A 16,884-nucleotide genomic window follows, 5' to 3' on the forward strand; every position below is an offset into this window, starting at 1 on the left:
GCAGTAGCCACACCTCTTCTCATTGAGAGGTCACATGTTTGTTAGAATTCTAATTTAATGCATACACTGTTTTCAATTTCGTGACCACTTGGTATTTTTTGTCTTGGCTAAATACAATGAACAGTTACATGTCCACCTCATTGGTTTTGTGTTGATGATATACTAGCATTACTAGTTCTGACATCTGGATATGCAATGTCTTCCCTGTCTTAGTCACTGGTTGTATCAAAAACACCATCTGGCTCAAAAGGGAATCGGTGAGAACCTTAGGGGTGAACGTTAGATGTGATCATAGCATTACGTTTGTGCACGAAGGTTGATGAACCGATGTACATATCTCTCATGAAAAGGCATGTATCTCTCAAACTGTCATTGCAGAGGTGATGGCAACCAAGAAAGCAGGTTTCCATGTCAGTTCTTTAGTTCTGCCCCATTCATTGGTTCAAAGGGAGGCCAAATCAGGCATGACAGCACAGCTTTGACCCCCTGCAATAAGGCCTGTGTACTCACCGGACGGTAGTGGGTCCTTCAGATAATTTCCAATTACTGCTTGCAGGAACAAAATAAAAGCAATCAGGCTCTTCCTTTACCTTCAAATCATGTCTGCCGTGTGCACCTACTTCAAAATGTTTTGAAGGGCTGACTTAGATAGCTTAAACAATTATGGCAGCAATGTGTGATTGAATTGCAATTGGTTGTAAGGCATTCTTTGTGCTCTGTATGCAAAATATCTTCCTTTTAATGCAAACTGTTGCATTTGTTGATTCAGCTCTGGAGTTAGCCAATATGTCCAGCCACTCCTAAGGCACACCCAGGTGACAGAATTGTAAGATCTCAGGAGCTATACTGATATCTTGAGGAACACTCGATTATGATGGAGAATCTTGCCTGAGTCAGTAATAAGGACTGCGGGATGTGCTAGCTATTGGTAAATGTATTTGAAGGAAATCACAAGCAACTCCAGGTCTTCCTTGCCCAGTTGGATGCTGTCATCATCAACTGATATGAACATTTTGGAAGAATGTTGAACTCTCCTGTCGGATTTAATAAACCATTGTCTCATCTTTAAACACCTACCAATTTGGAGACAAAAATAAAAATTGCAGCTCACCAGGGTGTAGTTTTAGCAGATTCTCTTCATTAAATTTTTCCTCTGTATAAGCCCATCTGATTTAATACCCATGCATCTCCTCATACAGGACTCATGTCCAACATCCACCCCTCAAGAGCTCCACACGAGGATTGTAACCCTACCTCGGTGCCGGTGTGAGGAGGATCCCTATGTTGATTCATGTCACTCTTAGGTGGTTGAGGTCTTTTGGCTCATAAACAGACAGGATCTTTTAAACACGTTTTCTTCACATGGAGTATCCTTTGTCTGGCTATTGAGAAAACGAGAACATACTCCATGGTCTTGCTCTTCGTAACTTAGTGAGAAATCTGGCACTTCTGACTCACCAATGCAGTCTTGGCACTTAATTAGCCAGTCTTCCAGGTAATGGTAGATGTGGATTCCTTGTCTGGACAGATGAGTGGCTACTGGCATCTAGCACTTCAGAAACACTGAAGGTTCACATCAAAGCCCAAATAACAGGACCTTGAACTGCCAGTGATCCTCTCTCATTCCACATTTGACGTATTTGCAGTTCTTTCTATTCATAAGTGCATGAAAGTAGATATTTATTTGATCTAGAGAACATGCAAATTCCAATTTCTATCAGTATGGCACCACTTCACCAGTGTAGCCATTTTTTATGGACTGCCTGCAAATAAATGTCTTAATGCATTTTAGGTCTATTTTGAGCTGGAACACGTTATGCTTTTTCTACACAAGGAAGCACCTTGATGTGTTATCCCACTTTCTCTCTTGAACTAATATAGCTTATACGCCACCTTTACTGAGCAGGGCTTGAACTGCGATCTACTGTTGTCCAAGTGGTTCCTTGGCATGTTCTCCGCAGGATGGTGATTAGGAGGGTGACTTTTCCCCCAAGAAGTCAGTTTTATTGCCAGGATACACTTTTGTCCAGTGTGATTGCTTTCCACATTGACACTATGGTTTTTTCTTGTCTCTCAGGTTCCGATGATGAACGCCACTTTTGCTTTTGGGTGCTTCCCCTTGTTTGGATCTTCCACTCCAAGGATGGTGAGCAGTCTCAAACTCCTGCTAACCTTATTGGGAGTATTGCTACTGGTATCCATAGGGAAGGGAAAGCATGTTATTTCAGCAGCAGGGCCAAGAATCTTTGTTTATAAGCATATCTGCTTCCCAGGCCCCACAAATAACTGGCCATCTCTATGACCAGGCCCCGGTTGCCCTCACCACACCTGGCTTGCAAAACATCATTCACTTCCTTTCCAAAGAGGTCCTCACCATTAAAATGTTTTTCCAGCACTCTGACCCGCATATCTGACTCGAATCCTGTGCACTTTAGCAAAATCTAGTGGCACAGGACATGTCTATGTCACATGTCCAAATACTGAGACTACCAGATGAATAGGTAGATCCACAATCACAACTTGAATACTGCACCTTTGATCAGGATCTTCGGAGGGTTTGCATGCATGTCCCTCATAGTGAGTTCAGAAGATGCGCCTAAGAGATAACAAACAACACACATATCCCAGAAAGGAGTGCAAAAAGTACTTGAAGAATTCTAAGTGAAATCTTGCAATGTGGATACCTGAAATGGGTGGTCAAATGAGACCATGCTAAATAACTGCACTTGGTCAGAATGACTTCAAGAAACATAAATTAACTCTTACCCAAAGTTGGCTTTGATATTGTCACGCTGACTTCAGAATCTCAACATTTCCACCAATAACTCACCCCATTTGCTACCTCTGTGTGAATTACATACTAACATGTCTGACGGTGGATTAGGAACTCATATCAATTTGAAGAATTATGAGAACTAATTCCATGCTTCAGTAATATTACATATTATTACACATTTATTGTTCTAAAGTTCTCTCCCCCCATACCCCCCCCCCCCATTGTTAAAAAAGAAGTAAAATGTAGTCCCATTCAGAATACCTAGGCCCCTCTAAACAAGTACTGCGGACTTCTAGGAAGGCATTTTAAACCAATGGTAAATTCGATACTGCAGCTTAGGGTTTAAATCAAATTGTTGGTATAGCCGAGTTTCAGAGGCCAGCACGAGGGACAGGACTTTCACCTATTTACCCCCTATTCTCCATCTTTTTAACCTCTTTTTGCTGTACAAAGTCACCCAGGTAATAACTGGATGAATTAGTGCAGGGAATCCTTGCAGGAGTACAGTAGTGCAGAATATCTTGAAATAACAGGATTTGGATGCAAATATACTTTCTATCCAACTCACATATGACTGGGATACATGTAGTGAGGGACAACATCTTGTGACTTTAGCCTTGATTTAAAAATGGCATGCAGTTTAATCAGTATTGTTATTTGTTGGAATATATTTTCTTTTAAAAGATCTTTTTATTTCAAGTAAAAAACAACAACATTGCAATGACAGTATGGATCGTATCACATATCATTGAGACACAGTACAGTGATGACCAATGATCCCAGGTCTTCAAACACTCATAGTTTCCCCACCTCCCCAGGCACATCGACCACCCAATGATTTGGCTTTTCTCCCCATGTAATCATCCAACAGCCAATCTTCTATTAGGTAGGATTTAGGGTGATCTTCTCCCTTTAGTATTGCCTTGTGTAGGGCGTGGCTGATCTGCAGGTAGTGATAAGCCTCCAAGTGTGCTAATTGATACTCCCTTTATAGTTCTGCAAAGGATATTATCTACCTGTGTGCCCACAGGTATCCCACTCTTAACAGGCCTATTAAATCCCATTTGTCAAAACCATGTTGTTTCGCCAGGGTGCCCAACATCGCCGTATCCCACAGTCGGGTAGCACGGGTGATCTTACCCAGTGTCATCAGCACAATGTGCACTTCGTGAAGCGTGACGGAAGTTGAAGTTGGGAATGTGGTGGAGCACTGCCGCCATAGGGGGACAGCATATACCGCCTATGCATTCTGTAAGCTGGCTCACCCTCCGGAAGATAAACCCACTGATTAACAGTGATGAGTTGGGCCACCTAGTAGTATTGCTGGAGGGCTAGAAGCGCTATCCTGCCATCATACCAGCCCCATGTCAATTTCGGAAGGGATATTCTAGGGCCCCCCCCATCCCAGAGGAGTGTCTACAGCCTGAAAATAGGATGGCAGGTCTGAGTATGGTGTATTTTGGAGCACATAAAGAAAACTGGGCTGCACCATCATTTTAATACTTTGCCTAACAACAATAGGGGCGTCTGGTTTCCAGTGCTGGACATCACTCCGCAGACTCGCAAGTGGGGGCGCAAGATTATACTCATAAAAGGCGTCTGGGTCTCCGGTGATACAGATCCCTAGATAGTGGAAACCTGTGACCACCCAGGCTGTGCACTAAGAAGCTGCGGAGCAGTCCAATGGAGGACATAGATCAGCAACTCTTACCAGTATATCCTGCATATCTGCGGTACAACGTAAATATGTGTAATATTAAGGAGAGATTCTGTTTGTTGGAAATATTGAACCTATAGTGATGCCAGAAAACTGAAGAGGCTACGTAAGTAAGGGTTATAAGATAGTTTTCAGTTTGCATTATGTAATAAGGTCTCTATAAGGCCAATTCTGGTAATAAAAAACATTATCATGGGTTAAAGTTTGATAATTCCCTGCCATGATCATTGATAGATATACTATGATTTGAGCACTTAAAAAAGATAAGATAGTGGAAAAATCAGGTATTATCATTGTGGAATTGAGATCCAAAGCAGGGTGCAAAAACTATGCCAGTTTAGCCTTTAATGTGGACATCAATTGCTTGCCCTTGCCCCAGGCTGGAGTGAACAGAGATGTCAAGTATGACATCTACTCAACGTGGGAAAGGATGGTGGAGAGGCAGGAGCAGCAATGTAACTTTGATTCTGTGCCTTACTGGTCTTTGGTCTCCTTACCATTTGTAAGTGTACTAATGCTACACTATGAAGAGAAATTCAAAGCAGTGACTGAGCATGTTGGGAAGCATATGAATGGCAAGACTGTGATCATCTAGATGCATGGTCTTCTCAGAAGGTAAGAATATTTAATTCTCCGAAGACTTCGTCTCACTAGAGACAATATTATAGCGACGAAAAAGCCACTTTTTGCTGGTGTGTCTCATGACAAAAGGCTCCATAAAAACAGTGTGGTTAAACTTCATTCAGAATACAAAATGCATAATCAATTTTAAACTGTAAATTGGATTGAGGTTAAGAGTTGAATAAAGTAGTAATATTGGTACCTTCACACAGGAATATTACGAAATTGAATGGGCTGATTCACTGCAATTATTTAGAGCCATTTATCCACCATAGAAGCAGACTAAATTAAAAACCCGACTTAGTAATCATGGATGTGTTACGAATTTGTGCAGAATAGGCAAAACTGAAAGCAGTCCAACAGTTAAAGGTTCTTCAAATTAAGCTTTGGCTTTAGAATGTGGCAAATCTTCATTTGATTACATGGAAGCTCTATATGTTTTCCATCTGAGAACATATGTGCACATTTGTACAGTGGACAACATATGTTGCCCAAATGGATCCCACTGCATCAATATGACCAGAAGAATGGGTGTCTCAATCACCTTAATTGTTGTTGACGCTCAAGTGTTCAATGTTCAAATGGACATCCTGGGGCTAACTGCTAATAGAGTTGAGAAGATAAAGTGAAAAACAAACTGAACCAAGATTTATTTTAATTTTGTTACAGTTTCTCAAAAGAGTTTTTGTTTAAGAGATTTTCTTTTTTTACTCCACTATTTACTTTAAATATTTTGTACTGTTTGATACTATAAAAGATAACTTGTGTCACTAAAGACTCTAGATTTAGTGGTCTAGGAAAAATAGCCCGTTCTCTTTGATGCAGTGCAAAAACTGTTGCACAAGAATTGGTAAGTGAGTTCTGATCTCAAAAGAATAAACACAAGCCAGAGTCAGAATCAATGTGAGAACATATGGTGCACAATTGTGTTCCTCTTGCTAAAACTAAGTAAACAGATTTTACTCCAAGTTATTTTACTTGAGAAAATGTTTTTGCTCGTCGAACCATTTAATCACCTAAAGTGGTATAGCATAACCGTTCTCCATTCAAAGCGAACCGTTCTTGGATTAGGAGATCAAAGAAGATAATGTAGCTGAAACTAATTTACGCTTATTTGAAATAAATTAGGCGTTTACTTGGTAACAGCAAGATCAGAATTTAGATTAAGGTTTCTGGAGCTGGATGACTGCCTAATCTTTAACTGTATTGTATATGTTACCACTTGAACCAGAAGCACTTTTATTTGTACTCTTCATCTTTAGGAAGCCAGCAGGAGTAACTGCATTATAATATATGCTCTATTTTAATGTGAACAAGCTAATTCATTTGAAAAGAACTGAAGGGTATGAAAAACTGTACAGAATTGTTTGAATAATGTTAAATTAATATAATAAGATACAGGGTTTCTGCATATTTTTGTACATAGATATGTTGATGACCATGTTTTTGCTTACATTAAAGAACCAACTCCTGTTTTTGTAGACCTCGTTATTTGTTTTGCTTTGGATTTACTTCAGAATCAATCTGCTACAAGAAAAGTTTTAAGCTGGCATAATTCAAAGCTATCTAGTCCTCAAAATTGGGAAACAATACATTCTAAGTTGAATGTGTGGATGTGCCTTACTTTGTGTTCTATTAACCTCATGCGCGCTAGCGGAATTCCGCTCGCACGCTGAGATTTTCGAAAACCCATGTTACGTGACGAGCTGGGCTCGTCATCAGCGTGCGAGGAGGCTACGCCATGACGAGCCCAGCTCATCATCAGCGCGGAAGGGGTTAAACAGCAAAGCTGCTTATGACAACATCACCGTGGATGCTGTGGACCAATTGTGGATACAAGTGGACAATCCCAATGGGATGTTATGATTTCTTTGTATCGTCTATAAACTCTTATGCCAAGTTATCTTTTCTTCTAAAGCAATAATCATCCAGAACTTTGAACGGCATGCCTCATGTGCTGCATCTCATTTGTGCATTTAAGACATCTTTTAGGTTTTTGGAGTTTCTCAACACATTACTTGGTTTTAACTTCAGATCATTCCTGCAAATGCTTTGCCATTGATCCAGACATAGTAGAACCCTTACATAGGACCATTTTACAGATTTTATTTTGCGGATTTAGTGTATAGGTGTATGTTCTTTAACAATAAACAGGTACAATAACCTTTTTTTTAATTTATTTTTTTAACACTTTATTGAGAACCGTTTGGCAATGTATATTGTCAATGAGTATACATACGGTCATTTTTCATTTATCGGTTTTCCAAGCATATACGTTATTTACAATCTCATATACGAGAACATTAGGGTCCTATTCACAGAGTTTTCAGGGCATATCAAACATCAGGCATATGACACCTGGTGGTGTTCAAACATTTTTGAAAAAGAGCGGAAAAAAAAGAAAACAAAATAGTCCAAACTTTACCCTCATCCCGCCTAGGTAAAATAACCTTTTGGTGTGATATGCATACAACCAAAGTGGCACTTCAGACTTCTGTTTTTATAGTTCTTTTTTTTATTCATTTTCATCAATAACATCCAGAAACATAGTGTCAATTGTATTAACTGTACACCTGTGCTAGAGCGTCTTTACATTGACCATACCAACCCATTTGCCTTAAACATCTTCAGTACAGTCTAGTTCCCACCAAGGTCATTATGCAAGAATCATCAACAAGGTTCCTTTATAGCTCCCTCCAAATCTTTCACATTCAAGATGGTTCAATATTCGAGAAGGTCATTCAGTATAGTCAACATTTCGGCCTACTAAGCAAGATCTTCTGTCTCTGCTGTCTTGCTGTGAGGACCTAATATGCTGTTCATCCTTCTCTGCCCATTCCATCAAGTATTTTTCCACTGTGTCCTATATCCTGGGGCTAAGGTGGGCTGAGTCCTATTAACTTGCTATGATGTGTTCTGGGTTTCCCACTTGAATGACTGGTAAGTTTAGACGTCGGTGCAATTGACTGAGTAGCAGTCGCAATCTGGATTCATGACACCGGTCCAGATTCACACACTCTCATTTATTTATGTTCCTGCTTCTAGGGCTCAAAAGGTGAGTGAACTCAAGGATTCATCAAAAGAGTGAAAGTATCTTGTCCCAAGATGAATAATGTGAAACAGAATGTGGATCCTCTACTGAAGGACAGAAGGCTTAGTTGAATATGAAACAAATGAGTGCATTTGCATAAGTTACAATGCCCATAAGAAAGACAGTGAGTTTCCACTCCTCCCCTGTGTGTCAAGAAGTGTATTGGATTAACAATGGAGTTTGGCATTTTTGTAACTTTTGTTGGGATGACTGCAGAAACCATATGCATGTAAACATCCCTTCACTGTAATCCTAGTCACCAGGCTTGTTTATTCTTTGCATTCTGGCATCAAATATTCCCTCATCCCGAGTTGCACTGGAGAAGAGGTGGGTGTTTAGAAAGGAGAAATGAAGAAGTCCCTTGGAACATGAATAGTAATATTTTTATGAGGTAGGATAAAGCTGTGTTGGTCATAAAACTACCGTTAAATACATAGTGGCCAAAAGGCACTAACAGTAGCAGTTGCCATCCTAAATGGATGCCAATGATTATTACTTGCAACTTGTATACATGTACGAACACTGTGCTGTGCAAACTGCAATGCTTGTTTTCTGTGTAATAGAATTTATCATTGTCTCCATAATGTGATCATTAAAATGTGAACTGTTATGAAGCAGTGTGTGGGTTGCTCATATATCTGATAATATCCTGATTTACATAGTTGGCTCTCTTTGATGAAGATCTGGATCTGCACCCAGACCTATCAAAGAGCAGTTTTTGCGGGGCGTGGCCAAGCAGCATGGCCGACAGGACGTGAGCTCCGCCAGCTCTCGTCCCGTGGACCCACTTATCCTTTAATTAGATCCTGCTTGGGCTCTTTTTATCCAGCTTTAAACACCCGAAGCTTCCCTTGTGCTGGGGGGGCCCCCGCGCTGCTGTGGCGACTCGTGAAGCCCCCGTAAACTGACCCGGTGATACTGAGGAGCGCTGAGGGCTCCAGAGCAACCTACGCGAGGCCGTGGTCTGGGCCTTCACCGGAGCGCTTCGGAGGAGGCGGCCCGCTCGTACGCAGCTTCTACCCGGCCCAGAGTAGGGCCCAGGATTGGCTGAGCCTTCCTTGATTGAAGCGGCATCTGACGGGCACTGGTGAGCGGCTGGGTGACTCCGGACGGCCTCGGTGAACTGGCATCCCTTGCACCCGGTAGAAAGGAGTCGCGGCGCTCACCCCTTCTCCTCCTGACGCTGAAGTGGAGCGGAGCCTCGCAACGGGTGAGCGCCCCTGCAGTGGGCTTCTGTCTGCTCTCTGGGGGCCCGGGGGGCTGTGGCACGAACTGAGGCGAATCGAGCTGTTGGGCATCGGGGAGTGGACGCGGCCGGATCGCTGCCCCTCCCCCACTGGCCGCCATCTTGTCCTTCACCCAAGGCGCTTGTCTCTCTGCGCCCCGGGACCACACTGGCTGCAGGCCTGCTGACCGGAGATAAGCTGCCACCGGGCGCACACTGCGAGGGGATGCCCTTGGTGCCTTGGAGATCGCGCTGCTGCTTTGGGAGGTGACGGACGTCGCTCCGGGCGTTCGCCTCAGCGCGGGGGCTACCATTGGCCTCAACCGGATTCTTTCAGATCCCGCCCCCTGTTCCGGCGGGTGGTTTGTACGCCACTGGACGCTCCATCAAGAGGAGCTCTCCGGAGAGCTGTACTGTGGTACGTGGGGTGGGCTGCCTCTCTGCCCCTGCTTGGCCCGACTGCAAATCGGCTCTGTGTGATAACCTCCTGAGTTGCACCTGCTCGGGGCTACCTGGTGGAGAGCTTAAATCACCTGGCATTTCAAACTTCAGGACGTCCCTACACTGAGTGCCTAGCCGGGGGTGGCTGGGGGGAAGCCTCTGTGGCGCATCGCAAAAGGTGTGCGACTTTCTCCTCCAGATGGTGACACGCAAGGATAGGTCCTCGAGGTCTTCCCAGCCTAACACCATTATGCAGTCTACTACGCCGCGCCTGCCATCGCAGAGGATTACGCGCCAGACTGGTCCGGAGGACGGTGGAGATGGTCCCGCAGAGCCGACCCGGGCGGAGATATTAAAGGCCATACAGGGATCCCATTCCGCTCTCGAGAGACAGATAGAGACTGTCTTGCTAGATGTTAATCTGCTGCGAACAGATCTCCGAAAGGTCGCGGACAAGGTCACAGACACTGAAGGTAATATCACCCAGCTGCAGGGTGAGGTGGCCTCCTTGCAGAAGTCGGTCGCACACCTTACAGCCTCTACACGAGCTCTGGAGAGAAGGGCAGAGGACGCGGAAGGAAGGGCCCGTCGCAGCAACATCAGGGTCCTGGGAGTGCCTGAGCGACTGGAGGCGGGCAATGCGGAGCGCTTCCTAGAGACCTGGATCCGCACCCATCTGTGTCCGCAAGGCCTGTCCAGTGTTTTTGTCACTGAACGGGCGCATAGGGCTCTGGTGCCCCCTCCGTGCCCGGGTGTACCTCCCAGGGCTCTAATTGCAAAGATCCTAAACTACAAAGACCGTGACTGTATTTTGAGGGCGGCAAGGGAATCGGAGTCCCTCACAATCGAAAACAGCCGAGTGTCCATATACCCTGATTACACACAAGTGCAGGAGCAGTGGAAGTCCTACCTGGGAGTTAAACAAAAACTCTGGGAGATGAAGATTCAATACATCAATACATGCTCTTGTACCCGGCCAAACTCAAGGTAATCTCGCAGGGCCGGGCGTACTTCTTTGAATCCCCGGCGGAGGTGTGGGACTGGCTGGAGATAAGGGGGGACGATCTGCCCTCGGTGAACGTGGTGGTCCCCGTGAGTCGTGGGGGACCCGTCTCCAGAGACGGCGTCGGGTCAGAGGGAGACGCCGATCTGGATCGCGGGGTTCTCTGGAGACCCGGGTTACGGTGGGAGCTGATAGTGCTCTCCGCATGGGATTGTCGTCGGCGGGAGCTGCTCCGGAATCTCCTGAAGCATCCGCCCCTGGAGAGATCTTGGTTCCGGATACCCTGCAAGACACTATACCCGGTACGGACTCTATGGCCCCGGTGATCCCTGAAACTGGCCTTTCCGAGCCACGGCTGGAGGAGGCTCCAGCTTGAGGTACTGTTTTGTTAATGTTTTAATGTCCTTGGTGGGCCTTCTTATCGTACATTGCTGGCTCACTGATGCTTCTAACTTGTACTGAGAGTCCTTGGTTGGCTGGGTCGAACGGAGGACTTGCATTCCCCTGGACAGAGGTATGAGGGGTGGGATTAACATTTCCTGGACGGAGGACAGAACCGACCTGAGGCTGATAACACCAGACATGCCTAGAGATTGTCTTGCGAAGCTGGGTCCCTTGGGGAGCTGTGGGGGGGGGGGGGGTGGAATTGGTTGGGTTGTGTGTGAGTGTGTGTTGAGCGGGTGAATGGGGTGGCTGTGTACGTCCTGGCACTGGCGGGGTAGCCTGTTTGGTTGTTGCTGTCCTTATGCTCGCAGGTGGGGAGGGAGTGTTGTTGAGGGGTTTCTGAGTTTGGGGGGTTTTCGAGGGTGGACTGGGGAGGGTGCGGAAAGAGTTACTGGCATCACGTATATTGTGATTCAGGTTTCTGTGTGGCTGACTGGGTGCACTGTTCCTCCCGGTCCGTCTGGTGTCTGGGCCCGGGGGTGGCAGGTCGCAATATATGCATTAAATGGCCCGTTTGGGCACAGTCTTCGACCATGGGTTTTAAATTCTTAACTTGGAACGTGAGCGGTTTGGGTACTTGCACCAAGAGACACAGGGTCCTCTTCTTCCTTAAACGGCATGGGGTCCCCGTGGCGTGCCTTCAGGAGACCCATTTAGATGAGGAGGGCGCTCAGCGGCTATCCAAGAAGTGGAGAGGCCAGATGCTCCATTCCTCCTTCTCCACGTATGCCAGTGGGCGTCCTTATTTGGGTGGCGCCTGGGACTCTCTGAACTGTCCAATATGTTGAGGCAGACGTTGAAGGCAGGTATCTGCTTTTGCGGATCAAGCTGGATGACAGGGAAATCTTACTCTTGAACTCCTATGCACTGAATATCGATGATCCGACCTTTTTCTCCCACCTTCAGGATCTTTTTGCTTCTGACGTAGATGCCCCCTTCCTCTGGCTTGGGGATTTCAATTGCGTTTGGACCCCGAAATGGATAGACACCCCCCTCGGTCTGGCACGAAGCCGCGTATGACGGCGCGCCTTTAGGAAGTCATGCATAACTTGGGAGCGGTGGATGTGTGGCGCGTGAGTCACCCTACACAGAAACTGTTTACTTGCCATACCCCGACGCACGGAACACATAGCAGATTGGACCGCGTCCTTGTGGCCAATCTTCCCCCATCTCTCACTTTGACGGTCACACACCAGGCCCGCTTTCTGTCGGATCATGCCCCGGTAACATGCATGGTTTTGTGGGCTGACCAGGCTGCCTGTCCTCGTACCTGGCGAATGCCGATTGACATCCTCCAAGACCAGGTAGGAAGGGAACATGTGGCGACTCCCCTGTCGGACTACATAGATTTGAATTGGGAGAGTGGTGACATGCCCTACTCCACCAGGTGGGAAGCCCTGAAGGCGGTGATACGCGGAGCCTGTATGGGCCTCACGTATGGGGTGCGGAAACAGCTACTCTCTGACTTGCAGGATGCTGAGAGCGTGCTTCGACGCTGTCAGTCTCGGCCAGATCCTGACACTTCGGATCAGATGGCGGAGAAGCGGGTCCAGGTGTCTGTGCATGACATTCTCACTCGCCTTGATAAATACACCTTAGGTCAATACAGACAGCGCCTCCACCGAGAGGGTGACAAATCTGTCCGCCTGCTGGCCTGGATTCTTCAAAGGGAATTCGCACCTGAGAGGATAGTTGCCCTACGGGCCCCGTCCGGGAATGTGGTGCACTCGGAGTCTGCTATTCTCTAGGTCCTCCGTTCCCATCTGGAGACCGTGTATGCTGCTGACCCCTCGATCACGGAGGCTTACTATCGGCCCTATCTCCAGGACTTGGATCGCCGGGCCCTTTCGGGGGAAATGGCGGAGGAACTGGATGCTGGCTTAACTCTTCAAGAGATCAGCGCGGCATTGGCCGCCCTGCCACGGGCTAAGACCCCAGGTGGGGACGGTTTCCCGCCTGAATTTTACCATTCGTTCAGTGGAGTCCTAGCCCCCCTCTTGTTGCAGGTCTATAACGAAGCCCTGGAGGCTGGCATTCTCCCGCCTACTATGAACCAGGGAGAGGTCTGCATGATCCTGAAACCGGGTGGGGATGGTTGTGATCCCGCAGCATTCCGGCCCATCGCCCTGATCAACACAGATGCAAAGATCCTCACTAAACTATTGGCTACTCGCTTAGCCCCCCATATGGCCCACCTGATCCACCCAGACCAGTGTGGGTTCATCCCTGGCCGTAACACGGCAATGAACCTGAGGCGTCTGAACCATATCCTCCATGAGGTGCGTGGGAGGGAGGACTCACACAGTGATCTAGCTAAAGCCTTTGACACGGTTAACTGGGGGTATTTATTAGAAGTGCTGCAGAGGACGGGGTTCGGGCCGGTGTTCTGCAATTGGATCTGAGTGCTCTATGGGGCGCCCCGGGCTAGAGTCCGACTTGGGTCGGCGCGTTCTGAGGAGTGGCCCCTCGGGAGGGGCACCCGCCAGGGGTGCCCTCTCTCCCTGCTCCTTTTTGCCCTGGCAATAGAGCCCTTGGCGGTCTCCGCGCGCGCTGAGTTGAAGAAGTGGGGCATTAAGGTGGGCGAGACCACAAACGTGATCTCCCTCTACGCTGACGACGCTCTATTCTACTTGACGGCTCCCAGCGATTCGCTGCCCGCTTTGATGCAGATTTTGGACCGCTTTGGCGCAGCCTCTGGACTGCGCATCAATCCTGGAAAATCGTTGATTTTCTCGCTGGCGGGCTGTGCTGCCGACCCGAATGTTGTCCCCCCGTGTCTAGGGTTGAGGTGGGAGCGCGAAGCATTCCGCTATCTTGGCATTCAAGTGGCCTTGACCGATGAGCACCTTCTAGCCCCCAACGCCGACCGAGTGCTTAAGACCCTTCACCAGTCTATGTCCTTCTGGAACACACTCCCTCTCTCCCTTATGGGACATTTGGCGATCGCCAAGATGGTGATGCCTCCCAGGATGCTGTATATCTTGCAAAATACCTTGAGTCCGCTTCCCCCTCGGATATTTCGAACACTCGACTCGCTTCTCACTTCTCTGCTTTGGGCGGGCGGGCGTAGCAGAGTAGCTCTGCGCACGGTGGTCCAGAGTTGGGAGCAGGGGGGTCTGGAGGCCCCGAGGTTTGACCTCTATTACTATGCAGCGCAGCTTCTGCCAGCTGCACGGTGGTTCGCTGACGAGGACAATTGGGAACTTCAAGTGCTGACGGGCAGAGCTAACGAGAAGGCTCTGAGAGAGGCTCTGATGCAGGGAAGAGGAGCAGATGAAACCTTGCCATATGTGGTGCGACACACAGCTGGAGTCTGGCAGCGGTTTGTCAAAAGGGTATTGAGGCGGGCCCCTTTCCATAGGGAGCTGCCGGTGTGGATTTTGGCTCCGGTGCTCCGAATGGAAGAGAATGTGTCTTATCGGGAGCGGCGAAACGGAGGCTGTGAGACTCTAGCGGACCTCTATCTGGATGACACCTTTGTCCTTTGAACGGGCCACGGAGTCCTTCGAATTGGGCAGGGGGCAATATCTGCATTATAGAGGGCTCCAGGAAGTAGCTAGAACAAGGTGGCCTCAGTTCCCGGAGGTTCCCCCGCTGACCCACACCCTCGACATCATCTTATCATGTGATAGAGGGAGGAGACTGGTCTCCCTCTTATACTCAGCTATGCGACAGGACTCGACCCCACCGACCGCCCCGTCCTGGGCGGCCTGGGAGGCAGACTTAGGATCGGCCCTGGAGCCGGGACAGCGTAAGCGAATTGGCCTCCTGACCCGGAAAGTCTTGTGTAATGCACGATTCGAGTTAATCCACTTTAACTTTGTCCACCGTACCTATATGTCCCCGGTCTCACTGAATCGCATCTCTGCGGATAGACGACACAATTGCCCCAGGTGTGGAGCCGAGAGAGCCAGGTTCTTTCATCTGGCCTGGGAGTGCCCGCTGGTTGGTAGCTTTTGGAGGGAGGTGGTGGACCATATTGGCCGTGCTACAAAACTCCGGATTGCTCTGGATCCGCTCCATTGTCTCTTGGCACTGGTACCCAAGCCCAAAAAGAGGAACCTGTCCTACAAGTTTCTACAATTATTACTGGTGTTGGCAAGACGGCGGGTGGCTATAACCTGGATGGGGCAGAGGGCTCCTGAGATATCCCTCTGGCTTAGGGATGTTAGAGAGTGGTCCCTGGCTGAGGAGACACATATGCAGCGCACACGCCGTGATGGAAAACTTCAAGATGATCTGCTTGCCTGGAGAATGATGTGTGTGGAGGGGTTGACGGAGGATGACTCGGACGCTACCAGTGCCGAATTGTTCACCCCTAGGGGGTCTGATTCCGAGGATACTGGGGTGGGAGACGGGTGGGAGAGCTGTGGTCCCATGTGATGCCCTGCTAGACGCGCGCTAATGTTCCCTGTTGTGTATATATGTGATTTGCTTTGATTCCCGTAGGTCTACATCTGGATGGTTTGCCTGCACCTTTCGGGCCGCACAGAGATAGCCTGACTTTTCCGAACCAAATTTATTATATTGCTGATGCCACGGATGGGGGGTTTGTTGAGTTTTGTTCTAAGTTAAGGCTATGTTATAATGCGAAGGGTATTTACCCTGTGGGAAAGGAGTGAGACTCCATGGAAGACATGAGGGGGAGTAAACAAATACAAGAATTAACAGATACAGTGGTGTATACATAATGTTCATGAATGGCTGTGACTCCTTGCGACATGCACTGACTTTACGCCGCCCAGCCTCCGGGATGTGGGCCCATATGGCTGTGTTTTACTCTGAACATTGCATGTAACTACTCTTCAGCCCTCGGTCTATCTGAGAGGCGACGAAGACCTGTGCCTTCTCTGTTTCCGAAATAAAAATATTTTCAACAAAAAAAAGAGCAGTTTTTGCTTTTAACTGTTTCATCCATTTTTAATCCTCTTCGTGCAACAGATATGTGGTGTCTATTGCAATTTTTCATGGACTCAGAAGTATCCCTAATCAATTTTAGCAGGTTATTACAAAGGAGGTAAACACTACTTCTAAAGTGAACAATATTGAAACCTAGGTATGAAAAAGTAGGCAGCTGTGTTTTTGATTTCAAATTCAAGAAGTTGTTGGTTGCCAGCACCTCCTTTGCTGTATCCTTTGGCCAGGAGCCCTTTCTAGGAGTGATAAAAAAATGTAAAAAGAGAAAAGCGTGTCAAAGTTATTTGAAAAAAAGGAATGGCGTAGCAAAACAGTAGCAATTGGACCTTTCAAAAAAAAAGACAGGGAGGGGAGAGCAATGGTGGATCGGGGTGGAGTGACGAGGTACAGAGGGAGAGCAAGCAACAGAGGGAAAGAGGAACAGCAGGGGGAAATTAAGGTGCTAGTTGGTGGTGTATATAAAAAAAGAGAGAAAAGGGTAGGAGGAGTACAGCACAGAGAGGGTGGGGTGATTTCATTGAGAAAGCAGCTCGGAAGGGGTAGCACAAAAACATACACTCCCTGAGAGTGCTGAACAATAAATAAAAGTAGTTCCCTGAATGTAAGTAGAGGTAGGATGCATGTCATCCAATCTGCTCTAGGGGACGGG

The 16,884-nt window shown here is 47.3% G+C and overlaps 1 long non-coding RNA gene across 1 annotated transcript; it reads right to left on the reverse strand.

The window, feature by feature from the left end:
• Positions 1-5,807: 5,807 nt before the first annotated feature.
• LOC147683211 (uncharacterized) lies at positions 5,808-7,524 on the reverse strand. The gene is made up of 2 exons (XR_015300931.1): positions 6,897-7,524; positions 5,808-6,754 (listed from the first exon to the last, which is right to left on the reverse strand). It is a non-coding gene; the product is annotated as an uncharacterized LOC147683211 (long non-coding RNA).
• Positions 7,525-16,884: the final 9,360 nt, after the last annotated feature.

The sequence above is a fragment of the Lissotriton vulgaris genome, chromosome 11 (genome assembly GCF_964263255.1).
Source record: "Lissotriton vulgaris chromosome 11, aLisVul1.2, whole genome shotgun sequence".
In the NCBI taxonomy this organism is placed as follows: Eukaryota; Metazoa; Chordata; class Amphibia; order Caudata; family Salamandridae; genus Lissotriton; species Lissotriton vulgaris.